General features: G+C 38.4%; 1 protein-coding gene across 2 annotated transcripts in view; it reads right to left on the bottom strand.

Annotated features, from left to right (window-relative positions):
• GPM6A (glycoprotein M6A) overlaps positions 1–17,089 on the bottom strand; it is a 256,929-nt gene that overhangs the window by 78,058 nt on the left and 161,782 nt on the right. The window lies entirely within an intron of this gene.

Below are 17,089 nucleotides of genomic sequence, written 5' to 3'. Positions count from 1 at the left end.
TTAAGACTTTGCTTTTAACATGTTCAGTTCAATCCAGTCACTCAGTTTTGTCCATCTCTTTGCGACCCCATGGACTGTAGCACACCAGGCTTCCCTGTCCATCACTAACTCCGGGAGCTTGCTTAAACTCATGTCCATCAAGTCAGTGATGCCATCCAACCATCTCATCCTCTGATGTCTCCTTCTCCTCCTGCCTTCAATCTTTCCCAGCATCAGGGACTTTTCCAATAAGTTAGCTCTTTGCATCTGGAGGCCAAAGTATTGCAGTTTCAGCTTCAGCATCCGTCCTTCCAATGAATATTAAGGACTGATTCCCTTTAGGATTGACTGCTTTGATTTTGCAGTCTAAGGGACTGTCAAGAATCTTCTCCAACACCACAGCTCAAAAGTATCAGCTCTTCAGGGCTCAGCTTTCTTTATGGTTCAACTCTCACATCCATACATGACTACTGGGAAAACCATAGCTTTGACTAGATGGACTTTTGTCAGCAAAGTAATGTCTCTGCTTTTTAATATGCTGTCTAGGTTTCTCATGGCTTTTCTTCCAAGGAGCAAGCATCTTTTAATTTCATGGCTTCAGTCACCATCTGCAGTGATTTTGGAGCCCAAGAAAACAAAGTCTGTCACTGTTTCCATTGTTTTCCCATCTCTTCTGGATGCCATGATCTTAGTTTTTTGAATGCTGAGTTTTAAGCCAGCTTTTTCACTCACCTCTTTCACTTTCATCAAGAAGCTCTTTAGCTCTTCTTCACTTTCTGTCATAAGGGTGTAATCTGCATATCTGAGGTTACTGATATTTCTCCTAGCATTCTTGATTCCAGCTTGTGCTTCATCCAGCCCAGCATTTCACATGATGTACTCTGCATAGAAATTAAGCAGGGTGACAATATACAGCCTTAACATACTCCTTTCCCAATTTGGAACCAGTCTGTTTTTCCATGTCCAGTTCTAATTGTTGCTTCTTGACCTGCATACAGGCTTTGTAGGAGACAGGTAAGGTGGTCTGGTATTCCCATTTGTTTAAGAATTTTTCACAGTTTGTCATGATCCACACTGGTAAAGAATCTGCCTGCAATGTGGGAGACCTGAGTTTGACCCTGGGTTGGGAAGATCCCCTGGAGAAGGGAAAGGCTACCCACTCCAGTATTCTGGTTGGAGAATTCCATGGACTGTAAAGACCATGAGGTTGCAAAGACTGAATGACTTTCACTCACTTATTCACAGGGTCAAAGGCTTTAGGGTAGTCAGTGAAGCAAAACAGATGTTTTTCTGGAATTCTCTTGCTCTTTCTATGATACAACAGATTTGGCAATTTGATCTCTGGTTCTTCTTTCTTTTCTAAATCCAGCTTGAAAATCTGGAATTTCTTGTTTCATGTACTGTTGAAGCCTAGCTTGGAGAATTTTCAGCATTACTTGGCTAGCATGTGAGATGAGTGCAATTGTGAGGTAGTTTGAATATTCTTTGGCACTGCCTTTCTTTGGGATTGGAATGAAAACTGATCTTTTCCAGTCCTGTGGCCATTGGTGAGCTTTCCAAATTTGCTGGCATATTGACTGCAGCACTTTTACAGCATCATCTTTTAGGATATGAAATAGCTTAGCTGAAATTCCATCACCTCCATTAACTTTGTTTGCACTCCAGTATTTATTTAACATGTTAATCCAGCTGTAAATATGAAGTGAATTTTTAGAAATTATCAAACTCTTCATATTTTGTTTTCACAAAAAGAGTTTTGCTATTGATCATTTTAGTCTTCAAATGAATTTGAGAATTATCTAAAACTATTACAGAAAATGAGATACAAAGCAAAGTTCTTCAAAAATACCTTTAAAAGTAGTAAATAATGTTTAACTGATAGCTTGCTAAGATAAATATATAGAAAATATTGTCTCTAAAACAACAATTTTTTTTCTTTTGGGTTAATTTAGTTAAATTTTAGGGAGTAAGGAAGGAACAGTTTAGTAAGCTTACATTATCATATCAAACATATTTGGGTTCACCTTATCTAAACAAGCACTCAAAAATTACCAAATGACTGCTGGAAACATACTTTGTTGGGTAATATATTTAAAGTAGGAATCCTATTAAAATCATTAATTATAAATAATCATAATGTACATGGGGAGATGAGCGTCTTAAGACACTCTACTACTACACATTTTTAGATGATACCTGGAACCTATTAAAAATTGTGTAGAATAAGCATTACATGTAAATTATGAACAGACTTCAGATAATTTATAAATTTCAGTTAAAACCATTAAATGAGTTCCTTGGTGGAATCTAGTGTCAAAGACCAGCAAGCGTTACTGCCAACTTCTTCAGCAGAAAACCAACACTAACTTTGTTTTCCCTATGAATGCCTCTGAATAAAAAGAAAAAATCAAAATATCTCAGTATTAGTATAGTCTGGGCCCTGGAAACATTTGGAGGTGGATGAATTTTGCTTCATATATATATCTAGGCAGAGAGATAAGCAGCTATTAGATTAGGAAAAAATGCTTCATTTTTATTTTATTGTCATTGATTTTACTGTTTTAGTTTTTAAAGAGTTTATTTCATGTTCATGTTTCTTTCAAAAACTGTCAAATATAAAGGGCTTCCAAAATAAGCTGGAAGGGTGGCATTCTAAGTAGTGCTAGAGACCCAAGTCAGGCATTTTAGAAGCAGCCTCCTAAGTGTCACCAGCAAATATGAAAGCATGCTCAGATAAATGCATAAAGACCCAGACTGTAAGTTTATTCTAGTTTTCATCTTCAAGAATTCAACTGCTTAATAAATACTATCGAACTGTCACTTGCTACTTCTACTCCTTTTCTTCCCCCAATCCTCAAATTTGAATACAATTTTAACTCTACAGTTGGAGGTCACCTGATCATTTCACTGAAATGGCTCTCCAACAGGCCAGTAGCCAGTTATCATACAGATCTAAGTGGGGGTGGTGTAGTTGCTAAGTCGTGTCAAACTCTGCAAACTCATGGACTGTAGCCCACCAGGCTCCTCTTTCCATGAGATTTCCCAGGCAAGATTACTGGAGTGGGTTGCTATTTCTTTCTCCAACGGATCTTAGGGATCCAGGGGCTGAACTTGGGTCTCCTGCATTGCAGGCATATAGTTTACCAACTGAGCCACCAGGGAAGCATTTTTTTCAGTTCCCTCATTGGGAGATTTCCTCACGTGCTTTGATGTCTGAATGGTGTACATCCGCAATATAAAAATAATTCCCTCTACTCCTTCTGGGTGGGTTGGTCTGTTCCAGAGGAGCTGTAAATGCTCTATGTATCATGAATTAGATAAATTTGCACAATGTCTCACTTGCTTAAGATGCAAATTAAATACCCAGAAGCATTTATGAAACTGATACACAGAATACATCAATAATACATGGTTTATCGGTGACTTTTTAAATATTCATTTCCCAAAACTGAGTTAAGCTGTCTACTTTTCTCTACATTATTTGATCCTCTTTGTATTGAATAGCTACATTCACAAAGTTCATTATTTTGATTACAAAAGCAGACACCAGAAAATAGACAGTTAAACATATTTAGGACTGAATTACTGGATGCTCAGTTCCAGTTACAAAATGTTTTTTGGAATAATCTTTCTGTAGAAAACAGTCTGAAAGCTAGATAAATATAAAAGCTGTAGCAAAAGCAGATATGAAAGCCTCTACAAGTAATCGAAGCAGTGGGTCATGGAGAGATCTGACAGAATGTGGTCCACTGGAGAAAGGGAATGGCAAACCACTTCAGTATACTTGCCTTGAGAATCCCATGAACAGTATGAAAAGGCAAAATGATAGGATACTGAAAGAGAAACTCCCCAGGTCAGTAGGTGCCCAATATGCTACTGGAGATCAGTGGAGAAATAACTCCAGAAAGAATGAAGGGATGGAGCCAAAGCATAAAGAATACCCAGCTGTGGATGTGACTGGTGATAGAAGCAAGGTCTGATGCTGTAAACAGCAATATTGTATAGGAACCTGGAATGTCAGGTCCATGAATCAAGGCAAATAGGAAGTGGTCAAACAAGAGATGGCAAGAGTGAATGTCGACATTCTAGGAATCAGCGAACTGAAATAGACTGGAATGGGTGAATTTAACTCAGATGACCATTATATCTACTACTGCGGGCAGAAATCCCTCAGAAGAAATGGAGTGGCCATCATGGTCAAAAAAAGAGTCTGAAATGCAGTACTTGGATGCAATCTCAAAAACAACAGAATGATCTCTGTTCGTTTCCAAGGCAAACCATTCAATATCACAGTAATCCAAGTCTATGCCCCAACCAGTAATGCTGAAGAAGCTGAAGTTGAATGGTTCTATGAAGACCTACAAGACCTTTTAGAACTAACATCCAAAAAAGATGTCCTTTTCATTATAGGGGACTGGAATGCAAAAGTAGGAAGTCAAGAAACACCTGGAGTAACAGGCAAATTTGGCCTTAGAATACAGAATGAAGCAGGGCAAAGACTAATAGAGTTTTGCCAAGAAAATGCACTGGTCATAACAAACACCATCTTCCAACAACACAAGAGAAGACTCTATACATAGACATCACCAGATGGTCAACACTGAAATCAGATTGATTATATTCTTTGCAGCCAAAGATGAAGAAGCTCTATACAGACAGCAAAAACAAGACTGGGAGCTGACTGTGGCTCAGATCATGAACTCATTATCGCCAAATTCAGACTGAAATTGAAGAAAGTAGGGAAAACCACTAGACTATTCAGGTATGACTTAAATCAAATCCCTTATGATTATACAGTGGAAGTGAGAAATAGATTTAAGGGCCTAGATCTGATAGAGTGCCTGATGAACTATGGAATGAGGTTTGTGACATTGTACCGGAGACAGGGATCAAGACCATCCCCATGGAAAAGAAATGCAAAAAAGCAAAATGGCTGTCTGGGGAGGCCTCACAAATAGCTGTGAAAAGAAAAGAAGCAAAAAGCAAAGGAGAAAAGGAAAGATATAAACATCTGAACGCAGAGTTCCAAAGAACAGCAAGAAGAGATAAGAAAGCCTTCTTCAGCGATCAATGCAAAGAAATAGAGAAAAACAACAGAATGGGAAAGACTAGAGATCTCTTCAACAAAATCAGAGATATCAAAGGAACATTTCATGCAAAGATGGGCTCGATAAAGGACAGAAATGGTATGGACCTAACAGAAGTGGAAGATATTAAGAAGAGATGGCAAGAATACACAGAAGAACTGTACAAAAAAGATCTTCACGACCCAGATAATCACGATGGTGTGATCACTCACCTAGAGCCAGACAGCCTGGAATGTGAAGTCAAGTGGGCCTTAGAAAGCATCACTATGAACAAAGCTAGTGGAGGTGAGAGAATTCCAGTTGAGCTATTCCAAATCCTTAAAGATGATGCTCTGAAAGTGCTGCACTCAATATGACAGCAAATTTGGAAAACTCAGCAGTGGCCACAGGACTGGAAAAGGTCAGTTTTCATTCCAATCCCAAAGAAGGGCAATGCCAAAGAATGCTCAAACTACCACACAATTGCACTCATCTCACACGCTAGTAAAGTAATGCTCAAAATTCTCCAAGCCAGGCTTCAGCAATATGTGAACGGTGAACTTCCTGATGTTCAAGCTGGTTTCAGAAAAGGCAGAGGAACCAGAGATCAAATTGCCAACATCCGCTGGATCATGGAAAAAGCAAGAGAGTTCCAGAAAATCATCTATTTCTGCTTTATTGACTATGCCAAAGCCTTTGACTGTGTGGATCACAATAAACTGTGGGAAATTCCGAAAGAGATGGGAATACCAGACCACCTGACCTGCCTCTTGAGAAATTTGTATGCAGGTCAGGAGGCAACAGTTAGAACTGGACATGGAACAACAGACTGGTTCCAAATACGAAAAGGAGTACGTCAAGGCTGTATATTGTCACCCTGTTTATTTAACCTATATGCAGAGTACATTATGAGAAACGCTGGACTGGAAGAAACACAAGCTGGAATCAAGATTGCTGGGAGAAATATCAATAACCTCAGATATGCAGATGACACCACCCTTATGGAAGAAAGTGAAGAGGAACTCAAAAGCCTCTTGATGAAAGTGAAAGAGGAGAGTGAAAAAGTTGGCTTAAAGCTCAACATTCAGAAAACGAAGATCATGGCATCTGGTCCCATCACTTCATGGGAAATAGATGGAGAAACAGTGGAAACAGTGTCAGACTTTATTTTTCTGGGCTCCAAAATCACTGCAGATGGTGACTGCAGCCATGAAATTAAAAGACACTTACTCCTTGGAAGGAAAGTTATGACCAACCTAGATAGCATATTCAAAAGCAGAGACATTACTTTGCCAACAAAAGTCCGTCTAGTCAAGGCTATGGTTTTTCCTGTGGTCATGTATGGATGCGAGAGTTGGACTGTGAAGGAGGCTGAGCGCTGAAGAATTGATGCTTTTGAACTGTGGTGTTGGAGAAGATTCTTGAGAGTCCCTTGGACTGCAAGGAGATCCAACCAGTCCATTCTGAAGGAGATCAGCCCTGGGATTTCTTTGGAAGGAATGATGCTAAAGCTGAAACTCCAGTACTTTGGCCACCTCGTGCGAAGAGTTGACTCATTGGAAAAGACTCTGATGCTGGGAGGGATTGGGGGCAAGAGGAGAAGGGGACGACAGAGGATGAGATGGCCGATGGCATCACTGACTCGATGGAAGTGAGTCTGAGTGAACTCTGGGAGTTGGTGATGGACAGGGAGGCCTGGTGTGCTGCGATTCACAGGGTCGCAAAGAATCGGACACGACTGAGCGACTGATATGGTCTGATCTGAAGATGTAAGGGCCAAGTCCTAGAGAAAAGTGTATCAAGAAAAGCCCCAAATGTGTTGATTTCACAACACAAATGATAGAAGCGGAAGACAGATCTATTTAAAGAATTAAAGACGAAAAAGAAAATTTTTTCAAAAACAGAAAAGGGGAAAACAAACTATAGGTTTTTGTTTTTTTTTTCTTTTTATAGTCACAAAAACCTAGAAGGAAAATGATGCCAGATAGAATCAAGGCAGAGAGAGGGCAAGGTTAAAGTTGGGGGTAAATCTAAATGGATATTAAATGATTTTTAAAAATTACAGCACTTTTAAATGTCAATTAAACTACAAAAGGAGTGAGGTATGTAGAAACAAACAGTACAAGTCTGAAAATCTGTGTATGTTTTCTTTAAGGTAGACTCAGATAACTTAAGAATGGCATGTTGTAATTTCTAGGGGAACCAATAAAAGAATTTAAAAAAGGAGTTAATGTTAAAAAAATAATAAGGGGGAAAATTTTAAGAAATATTATTAATATAAAATAAGGCAAAAGGAGAAAAGAATGAACAAAGAGAAGTAAAGACAAATAGAATGGAAAAAATGGTAGATTTAGACCAGATATAAATATATTATTAATTCACATAAACAAAAGTGAACTAAGTACAACTAAAAGACAAAGCTCAGAAAAGAAAATGATATGCTTCTTACAGTTAAAAATATCCTTTAAATATAAGGACACAGAAAGATGAAAAATAAAAGGGCAAAGAAAAAAAGATATAATATGCAAATACTAAACAAAAAAGTCATATGATAATCCTGATATCAGACAAAGTAAATGTTAAGGTAACAGTTATCATTAAAGACAAGGAGGGACATTTCACCTGATTAGAGATTTAATTCAAAAGGAATGTAAAATATCCTAAATTTCTAGATACCCAATTAAACAGCATTAAATATTGAATGCAATAACTAATTGAGTTAAAAAGGAGAAATAAATAAGTATAAAATGAGAGTTGAAGAGTATAGCAGACATATGTTAGTAACTGAATGAATAATAACAAAAAAGCCAAGAACAGTGCACAAGAGATTAACAAAATGATTAACAAATGAATAACCAAATTGACATACACTTAATAGTACCAGCACATGCTGTAGGATATACATTATTATCAAGTGCATATGGCACATTTACCAAAACAGGCCACAAAGGGAGCATTAAAGTTTCACCAGATGTCAAAAAAATACAAGTATATTGTGTTCTCTCACCAAAGTGAAATTGTTACAAATGAATATTTTTTAAACTAGGGAAAATTCCTAAATATGTCAATTTTAAGCAATATTTTCCAAATCACTTATGCCAAAGGAGAAATTTTAAAAAATTAGAATGGTATTCTGAAATAAATAATAATGGAAACAGGGCATATCTCAAAACCTCTGGTATGCACTAAATCTCTGTTACAGGGAATTTATGGTCAAAAATACATACATTTTAAAATAAAAAAGTTCTCAAGTCCATGACTGTTCATTTTTATTGCAAAGAGCTCTAAATTGTTCAGCAGTGTGAACAGAAAAAGAAGGAAAAATAAGAAAGTTTGCCAGGGCCTCAATGTCTCCTTTCACTATTCCTTTTCTCTAAGGTAAAGCCAAAAGCTTTTCCCACACTACAAAGATGAAGACAAGAAATTAATCACCCATGAATTTTGATGAAACATCAGAAAAGGCATGAAACATCAGAAAAGGCATGAAACATCAGATTCTTTGCCACATACACAAAGTCTTCATGTGCTAAATCTGCTATCCTGACATACATTAAGTGTCTGGCTTTTTGAAACAGCATAACTTGAGACTATAGGCAATGCATTTATCTAGGATACCCATGGCAATTATTCATTATTCAGCTAATGAATTTCATTGAAAAATGAAGCATATGAAGAGGGTTTTCTTGGGTCAGTTCCTCCATACTGTGTGTCAAGCTGCAGCTGTCCTTGTACTGGGTATGTTTAATGTGCAAATTAGCAAATGTCAAAGAGGAAGAACATGAGCTTTGTCTGAGTCGATGCCTACTATGTACCAAGCAGTCAGCCAGGTACCATAGCTAGAAGTACCATTATGAAGAAAAGTCCCTGCCTTGATGGACCTGGGGTAGCTGGCAGGGAGAAGGTAGTCTTCCCTCTAAGATGATATGACTGTGTAGTTCACAAAATCTTCTTAAAGAGGGAATGCCTGCATTATTGTTATTGCATGACACATAGGAATTATTCAAGTAAAGGAAGAAAAGATTGGCAGAGAGCGCATAAAATACTTAAGAAACATCACGATATGTAGAGACAAATGCCGTCACTGTCGATATAAGCAAAGGGCGCACTGGATGCAAAGTGAGGGAAAACAGAATCCGAGTCTGGAGACGTGCATCACGTGGGGGCAGGGAGGGCTTCTTCATGCTCTTTATTCAGAGAGTGACATGGTGAGGTTTACACTGGAGAGGGATCCCACTGACTGCTGTGTGGATGGTGAATTTAAGTCGGGGCCAGGCCTGAGGCACAGAAATAGGGTGTCAGCTTTAACAGCCTGAATGAGAGACTACTAGGGTTCCTGCTGCTGCTGCTGCTGCTAAGTCGCTTCAGTCGCGTCCGACTCTGTGCGACCCCACAGACTGCAGCCCACCAGGCTCCCCCGTCCCTGGGATTCTCCAGGCAAGAACACTGGAGTGGGTTGCCATTTCCTTCTCCAATCGGGTTCTTGTTCATGAATTTCCTTCTCCAATGCATGAAAGTGAAAAGTGAAAGTGAAGTCGCTCAGTCGTATCCGACTCTTAGCGACCCCATGGACTGCAGCCCACCAGGCTCCTCCATCCACAGGATTTTCCAGGCAAGAGTACTGGAGTGGGTTGCCATTTCCTTCTCCAATCGGGTTCTTGTTAGGATAGTAGAAACCGTAGAAGGAAAAAGGAAACTGGGAGTGGATTTATCACCTGCTGAGTTAACAGTGTACGTTTTGAGCAGTTCTAGACAGACAGGCTAAATTTTTCATATAATTAAATGTCCACATCAGCTTCCCTCCCCAAAAGCTTTCATTCAGGTTCGGACATGTACAAGATCTAGATTCATTAACGAGAGAAAATTAGTATCTGATGGGGAAACTACTAAGAAAAACAAGGAAGGGAATCTAAACAAGACCATTATTTCTGTAATCATCTTTGACTGGGTTTTTTTTTTTTTTTAATTCCTTAGTGAGAAAGTATCTGAAGTTGTTTTGTTAATCTCTTATGTCTATCTTTGCAAGTCGCCTATGTGTTAACCTGAATATGTCAGACAATACTATGACCTAATCACTCTCAACCAACCTGGTGTGGCCTCTTGAAAGATCAGAATTAAAGATTTATATTCTTACAGGTAAGTTTCTGAAATGTGAAACCTATCATAATTAGAATCAAACTTCTGATGCTCAGAACAGACATGTCAGAAACATGATTCCATTTGGAGCATGAACCCTTTTCACACTCATTTTTTCCCCTTAAGGACTTTATGTTTATATTCCTAAACCTATGCCAGATTATATTTGGTCTGAAAAGGTAGAGTTTCTAAGATTCGCTAGATGATAAGCATATCTTTTGAAACCTTAAATATTACACATCAGAAGAGCTGAAGCTTTACAAACTGATTTAAGACTAGGCCTATAAACTATTGATATATATCTAGATTACACAATATACCAATATCTAGAGATATATAGAGATATGTAGATTATCAATACACTAACTGAAACAAAATCAGAAAGCCAACCTTATTCTTTTGCCCGATACCAATCAAGTCATTCGGCAAACTGCTACGCGCACTAGTGGGAAAGCACCTCCCTGCCAATGCAGGAGACAAAGAGATGAGGGTTCGATCCTTGGGTTGGGAAGATCCCCTGGAGAAGGGAATGGCAATGCACCCCAGTATTCTTGCCTGGAGAATCCCATGGACAGAGGAGCCTGGCGGGCTACAGTCCATGGGTTACAAAGAGTCTGACATGACTGAAGCAACTTAGCACACATGCATGCATAACTCATTAAAATAGTCTGGATCATCTCTTGTCATGTAGACTGCAATACTTAAACATATTTTTTAAATAGAAAGAAAGAAACCTAGAACATAGTGTATTTGTCATGCTTTTTATAGTATTAGACTAAACTAAATATTAAAGCACCAAATCAGGGACTATGAAGTGGGATGATGATTGTTATGTTAGGCCAACAGCTTTCAAACATATAGTACTGTGTTCTTTAGATCCTGTCTTTAATAATTCATGTCTAGAAAAAGTTTCCTTCCTCTGCTCAAATAATGAACAGAGAGAAGAACATTATGTCTTGACTCCCCAACAGCAGAGTTCTACATGACACAACTACTTATGATAAACCCATATGTAAAAAGTGATGAGTATCACCAAATCACAGTTCTGTTTTTTTTTTTTTTTGCATCTTTAAGTAAAACATTATGGTTATCTGCAAAGGAGTTCCTCTTTTTAAAACATTCTTCTGAAACTATTTTAAGACAATTTCCCCCCAACTAATGGGCAATATGAGCTATAAGAAGGAGACAGTTGCTCCAATACAGTTTATTCCCTCCACCTCCTTCTGGTCTAACTATTCTCTGGGACCTGCCATTTAACACGTGGCAGGCAGGTGAAGTTTTCACAGCCTTAGCCATTTTAGTATGTGTGAAAAGGTCAGATCCCATAACTACACTCCTGTTAAAAATGTCTACGGACATTTATCCAAAGTACATCTGTTTGTAACTTACTTCTCTGTTGGCCCAATAAATGATTTCTTGGAAATACTATTGACATACACAACCAATTACATTGTAGGTGATTCTGCAGTGCTCCTGATTGAGTCAAGGAGTCTAGTAATCCATCTACCCAGGTCACATTAATGAATTTCTGTTTTCATTCATTAGCATTTTTCTTGATGTCTTCTGTGTATCAGTCACTATGAGCTCAGAAGATCTGGAAAGTAGAATTAGTCATAATCCTTGACATCAACTAGATTATAAGAATACAGGAAGGTGTTGGTTAGAAGGTAAGATTAAGGAAAGCTTTTCTAGAACAGGCAAACTTTGCACTGAGCCTTGAAAGATGAGTTGGTGTTTTATAGGTGACAGAGAGTAAGAGGAGAAAAGGCTTCAGGGTGGAGTGCATCACCATGGGAACCAAGGTTGGATGCATTAGGAATTCAAGTTATTCAGATGATTAGGGGTCTAGCATGTTCTGGAAGACATGGGAGTTGGATGGGGTGATGAAGGGATCAGTCAAAGAAAGAACAGAGTGTAGAGTTATGTTACAAGATAATGAGAAGTCACTGAAGGATGCTTTGCAAGAATTCTATGGATGGATGTGCCATGAGAGATAGAAACAAGGGTGAACATTTAAGAGATTAACAATATAGTCCAGTCAAAGACGACAAGATCTGACTTATGACCATGGCAATTGGGAAGGGAAACATGGCCATCTTAAAAGATACTGAGAAGTTAGACTCCATGAAACACTGAGACTGGCTTCATGTTGAGTTTGAAGACAAGAATCTCAAATGATTGACAATGTTTGTCTTGAGCCACTAGGCTATGGAAGAACCATTCACTGAATTTGAAAGGATAAAAATTGCAAATGCATTACATAATCTTCAAGCATGGGGAAATGAGCAGTGTAGCCTGTCCATGGAAGAAGTGCTGTCCTCGGGGAGGACGGGAGGCGGGGGAGGGAGGTGGAAAGCTGTCAGTCTGATCAAGGCAGTCTTCACTTCTAGCCACTGGAGTGACCTGAGGCAACAAATCTGCCCTCTCCAGACGCCTCTGTTGTAAATTGTTAGATCAGGATAATATACAAGAGCTACTGTCAGGTTTAAGATACGTATTACTTATTTTAGAACACCCAGCACAAGCCTGAGACATAAAAGACAAAGTGCTTAGCAAATATATTTTACTTTCCTTTTTAAAAACTGGAAAAGCATAAGAAAACAGGAGCATTTTGCTTTCTCATCAGTAACATCTTTCTGAAAATGAATAACAATTTGTGAGAAGTCAGTACGCAGTAATACATTATATGAAAAAAGTCTTTAGAAAACGCTAGAATCAGTCAAATCAGCTAGCTTTAATAGTTTAATTTCAAGCATGTGATTATTATACACATGAAATATCAAACTGGACAGCACTGTGTACATGTGAATTGCTACTTAAGAGCAACTGGCAAAGGCCATCAGCTAAGACACTAGGGAGGATATGGCAAATTACATCTAGAAATAACCATTTTTGTAGATGCTAAAAAGAACATTGAGAATGTTCTTTTATAAACAAGGAAATGTATAAAAACAAGGAGCGTTTTTCAGTGATAGCTCCCAGGCTTGGAACAGGATGAAAATCCTGGTTTATAAAAATAAATATGAGATAATGAGCACACCTTCCTGGTGCTCCGCTGGGGCACAGCAGGCAATGCAAACTCCACACACAGGAAACATTCAGTTTACCTCCAGCCTGTAGGAGGCAGCCGGCTTTTTACTTCAGCCTTTAAAAGCCACTAAGACACAAAGTTCTCTTTCATGTGAATTTATACAAGGTGGTTCATCTCTTCCATTTATAAGCTGATCAAAGGCACAAAAACGGCTAGACTCTTTGACAGTAGGAAATGGGTTTTGTTTGTAACGTATGACACAAAACAGACAGTTATACTATAAAAATAGCGTTGGCCAAAATGATATCTCTAGGTCACTCACAGTATCCGTCAGATACCAGCACAGCAAGAGTGCGGTGGTTCTGCAGGCTCTTCAAGGTAGGTGGGTCTCGCTGTTAAGTGTCTGAAGAAAATACCCAATTATTTAATTCTTGTGGCTACATGGATTTCCTGGAACTGGTTATCTGCTTCTTGACAATCATTTCCTCTAGAAAAGGAGTGATTTTGTGACTTTGATGCATGGAAGCAAACAAAATAGAAGATAAAGGAATACAAGAGGAAGACAAGATAACGACTTAATCATAAGTAGATAATTCTTCAAGAAAACCTAGCACTAAAGATAAAAGATCAAGATGATAAGATATCAGATCTTTTAAATAAAAAATGTCAAACCCTCTCTGTATCCATCTTCTCCTTTTTGAAAATAGATGGACAAATAATTTTTGTTGTGAATTTTGAGGGTCTTTTATTCTTTCTTGAAAAAGACTTCAAATGTACCCTGGCAGTCTACTTATGCCACTTTAAAAAACAACTAAGTTTACTTACTGACAGATTATGAGTATAAATTGCTATTTGTTTGAAAATGTATAGACATACATGAATCTATTAACGATTGTTATCTGAGAAATGAACCTTGGGTATTGGGGAGAATAAAAATGAGACTGTTGAATTTTGCCTGATATCTTTTTTATAGCTTTTGATGTTTTAACATGATTGTGCATTACTCTGTAATACAAATTTTATTATCTCTAAAATACAAAGAATTTGAATGGAGGGAGATAGCAGTTCTCTCAGAAGGAAAGAATTGTATTCATTTGGAATACAACTACAAATATGCTTTATTTTATCTAAATCTAAAGCACTTTTTCACTAATCAAATTGACCCAGTGTCTATTTTTATACCTTTTGACAGTTTCATAAGTAATTCCCAAGAGCAAATTACTGATACTGAATAACAGGTTGAGGATACTCAACACAGTTCAGTTCAGTTCAGTCGCTCAGTCATGTCCAACTCTTTGCAACTCTATGGACTGCAGCACGCCAGGCTTCCCTGTCCATCACCAACTCTGGAAGCTTACTGAAACTCATGTCCATCGAGTCAGTGATGCCATCCAACCATCTCATCCTTTGTCATCCCCTTTTCCTCCCACCTTCAATCTTTCCCAGCATCAGGGTCTTTTCCAATGACTCAGTTCTTTGCATCAGGTGGCCAAAGGATTGGAGTTTCAGCTTCAACATCAGTCCTTCCAATGAACACCCAGGACTGATCTCCTTTAGGATGGACTGATTGGATCTCCTTGCAGTCCAAGGAACTCTCAAGAGTCTTCTCCAACACCACAGTTCAAAAGCATAAATTCTTCGGTGCTCAGCTTTCTTTATAGTCCAACTCTCACATCCATACATGACTACTGGAAAAACCATATCTTTGACTAGACGGACCTTTGTCGGCAAAGTGATATCTCTGCTTTTTAATATACTGTGTGGTTTCTCACAGCTTTTCTTCCAAGAAGCAAGTGTCTTTTAATTTCATGGCTGCAGTCATCATCTGCAGTGATTTTGGAGCCCAAGAAAATAAAGTGTCACTGTTTCCATTGTTTCCCCATCCATTTGCCATAAAGTGATGGGACTGGATGCCATGATCTTAGTGTTTTGAATGCTGAGTTTTAAGCCACCTTTTTCACTCTCCTCTTTCACTTTCATCAAGAGGCTCTTTAGTTCCTCTTTGTTTCCTGCCATTAGGGTGGTGTCATCTGCATATCTGAGGTTATTGATATTTCTCCCAGCAATCTTGATTCCAGCTTGTGCTTCATCCAGGCCAGCATTTCACATGATGTACTCTGCATATAAGTTAAATAAGGAGTGTGACAATATACAGCCTTGACATACTCCTTTCCCAATCTGGAACCACTCTATTGTTCCATGTCCAGTTCTAACTGTTGCTTCTTGACTTGCATACAGATTTCTCAGGAGGCAGGTCAGGTGGTCTGGTATTCCCATCTCTTTAAGAATTTCCCACAGCTTGCTGTGATCCACACTGTCAAAGGCTTTGGCAGTGTCAATAAAGCAGAAGTAGATGTTGTTCTGGAACTCTCTTGCTTTTCCATGATCCAACAGATGTTGGCAACTAGATCTCTGGTTGCTCTGCCTTTTCTAAATCCAGCTTAAACATCTGCAAATTCATGGTTCCATACTGTTGAAGCCTGGCTTGCAAAATTTGAGCATTAGTTTGCTAGCATGTGAAATGAGTGCAATTGTGCATTAGTTTGAGCATTCTTTGGCATTGCCTTTCATTGGGACTGGAATGAAAACTGACCTTTTCCAGTCCTGTGGCCACTGCTGAGTTTTCCAAATTTGCTGGCATATTGAATGCAGCACTTCCACATCATCATCGTTTAGGATTTGAAATAGCTCAACTGGAATTGCTCAACTCAACCCAGACATATCTATAAGATATCTGAGAAAAGCACAAACTAGTAACGGAGCATTCCTTGGGAAATTGTTCTCTCTCTTGCACTTTTTCATATTATAGAACTCTGGAGTGCTTTACAAAAGCAAATTTAAAGACTCTGAGGTTGATGAAATGTGATAAAAGTTTTAAGATTAAAGTTAAGATTCAAAGATAGATTAAAAACTAGAGGACGATTATAGAAAAAGGACATATATTCTCTATACAAATTAATCACATACAGAATATTTGTAAAATGGTTTCAGAAGTAGTGAATAATTTAGTCAATAAATGAACATGAATGGATAGAACATGACAGAGATAGAGATATATATCAAGATACTTGCTTGAGGATGAAATACTAAAAAATACTACTCTTAAACTGGGAGGTGCTCATCTAGGTATGTTGGGAACATAAACAGTAATGATGGAAGATCAAAATATATATGAGCATTAAAGATATTAAAAGCTTATTTTATAGCAGGGTCCTGCATTAAGACAACTTATATGCATTGTTCTTTTGTCAGTCCTTAAGTCATGTCCAAATCTTTGTGAACCCATGGACTGCAGAAGCCACAGCTCAATGTCCATCCTCATCCCTGTCCTTTATATGCATAAACTCTAGCAAAAACATATTAGGAAGTATTCATCCTGTCATACTGAATTCAATGACAAAATACCTCAAGGAAAGAAGTAAACAACTATTCAACAATTCAACAAATCCCACACTGAATATGGTTAGACACTAAAATCAAAAAAATCACCTAAGGATCCATTATTACAAACACTAATGAGCTTGCGGACAGCATCAGCTCGGTAATTATGTGTTGAATGAAAGAAATATGATTACTCTTCCTTCCCTGGTAGCTCAGCTCGTAAAGAATCCGCCTGCAATGCAGGAGACCCTAGTTCAATTCCTGGTTCAGGAAGATCCTCTGGAGAAGGGATAGGCTACCCACACCAGTATTCTTGGGCTTCCCTGGTGGCTCTGGTAAAGAATCCACCTGCAATGCAGGAGACCTGGGTTAGATCCCTGGGTTGGGAAGATCCCCTGGAGAGGAGAAAGGCTATCCACTCCAGCATCTGGCCTGGAATTCAGAGAGAATGGACTATACAGAATGGACTATACAGTCCATGGAGTCGCAAAGAATTGGG

This window comes from Bos mutus, chromosome 27, assembly GCF_027580195.1.
Source record: "Bos mutus isolate GX-2022 chromosome 27, NWIPB_WYAK_1.1, whole genome shotgun sequence".
In the NCBI taxonomy this organism is placed as follows: domain Eukaryota; kingdom Metazoa; phylum Chordata; class Mammalia; order Artiodactyla; family Bovidae; genus Bos; species Bos mutus.
Note: the sequence above shows the minus strand (reverse complement) of the source record. Positions and strands in the feature narration are given on the sequence as shown.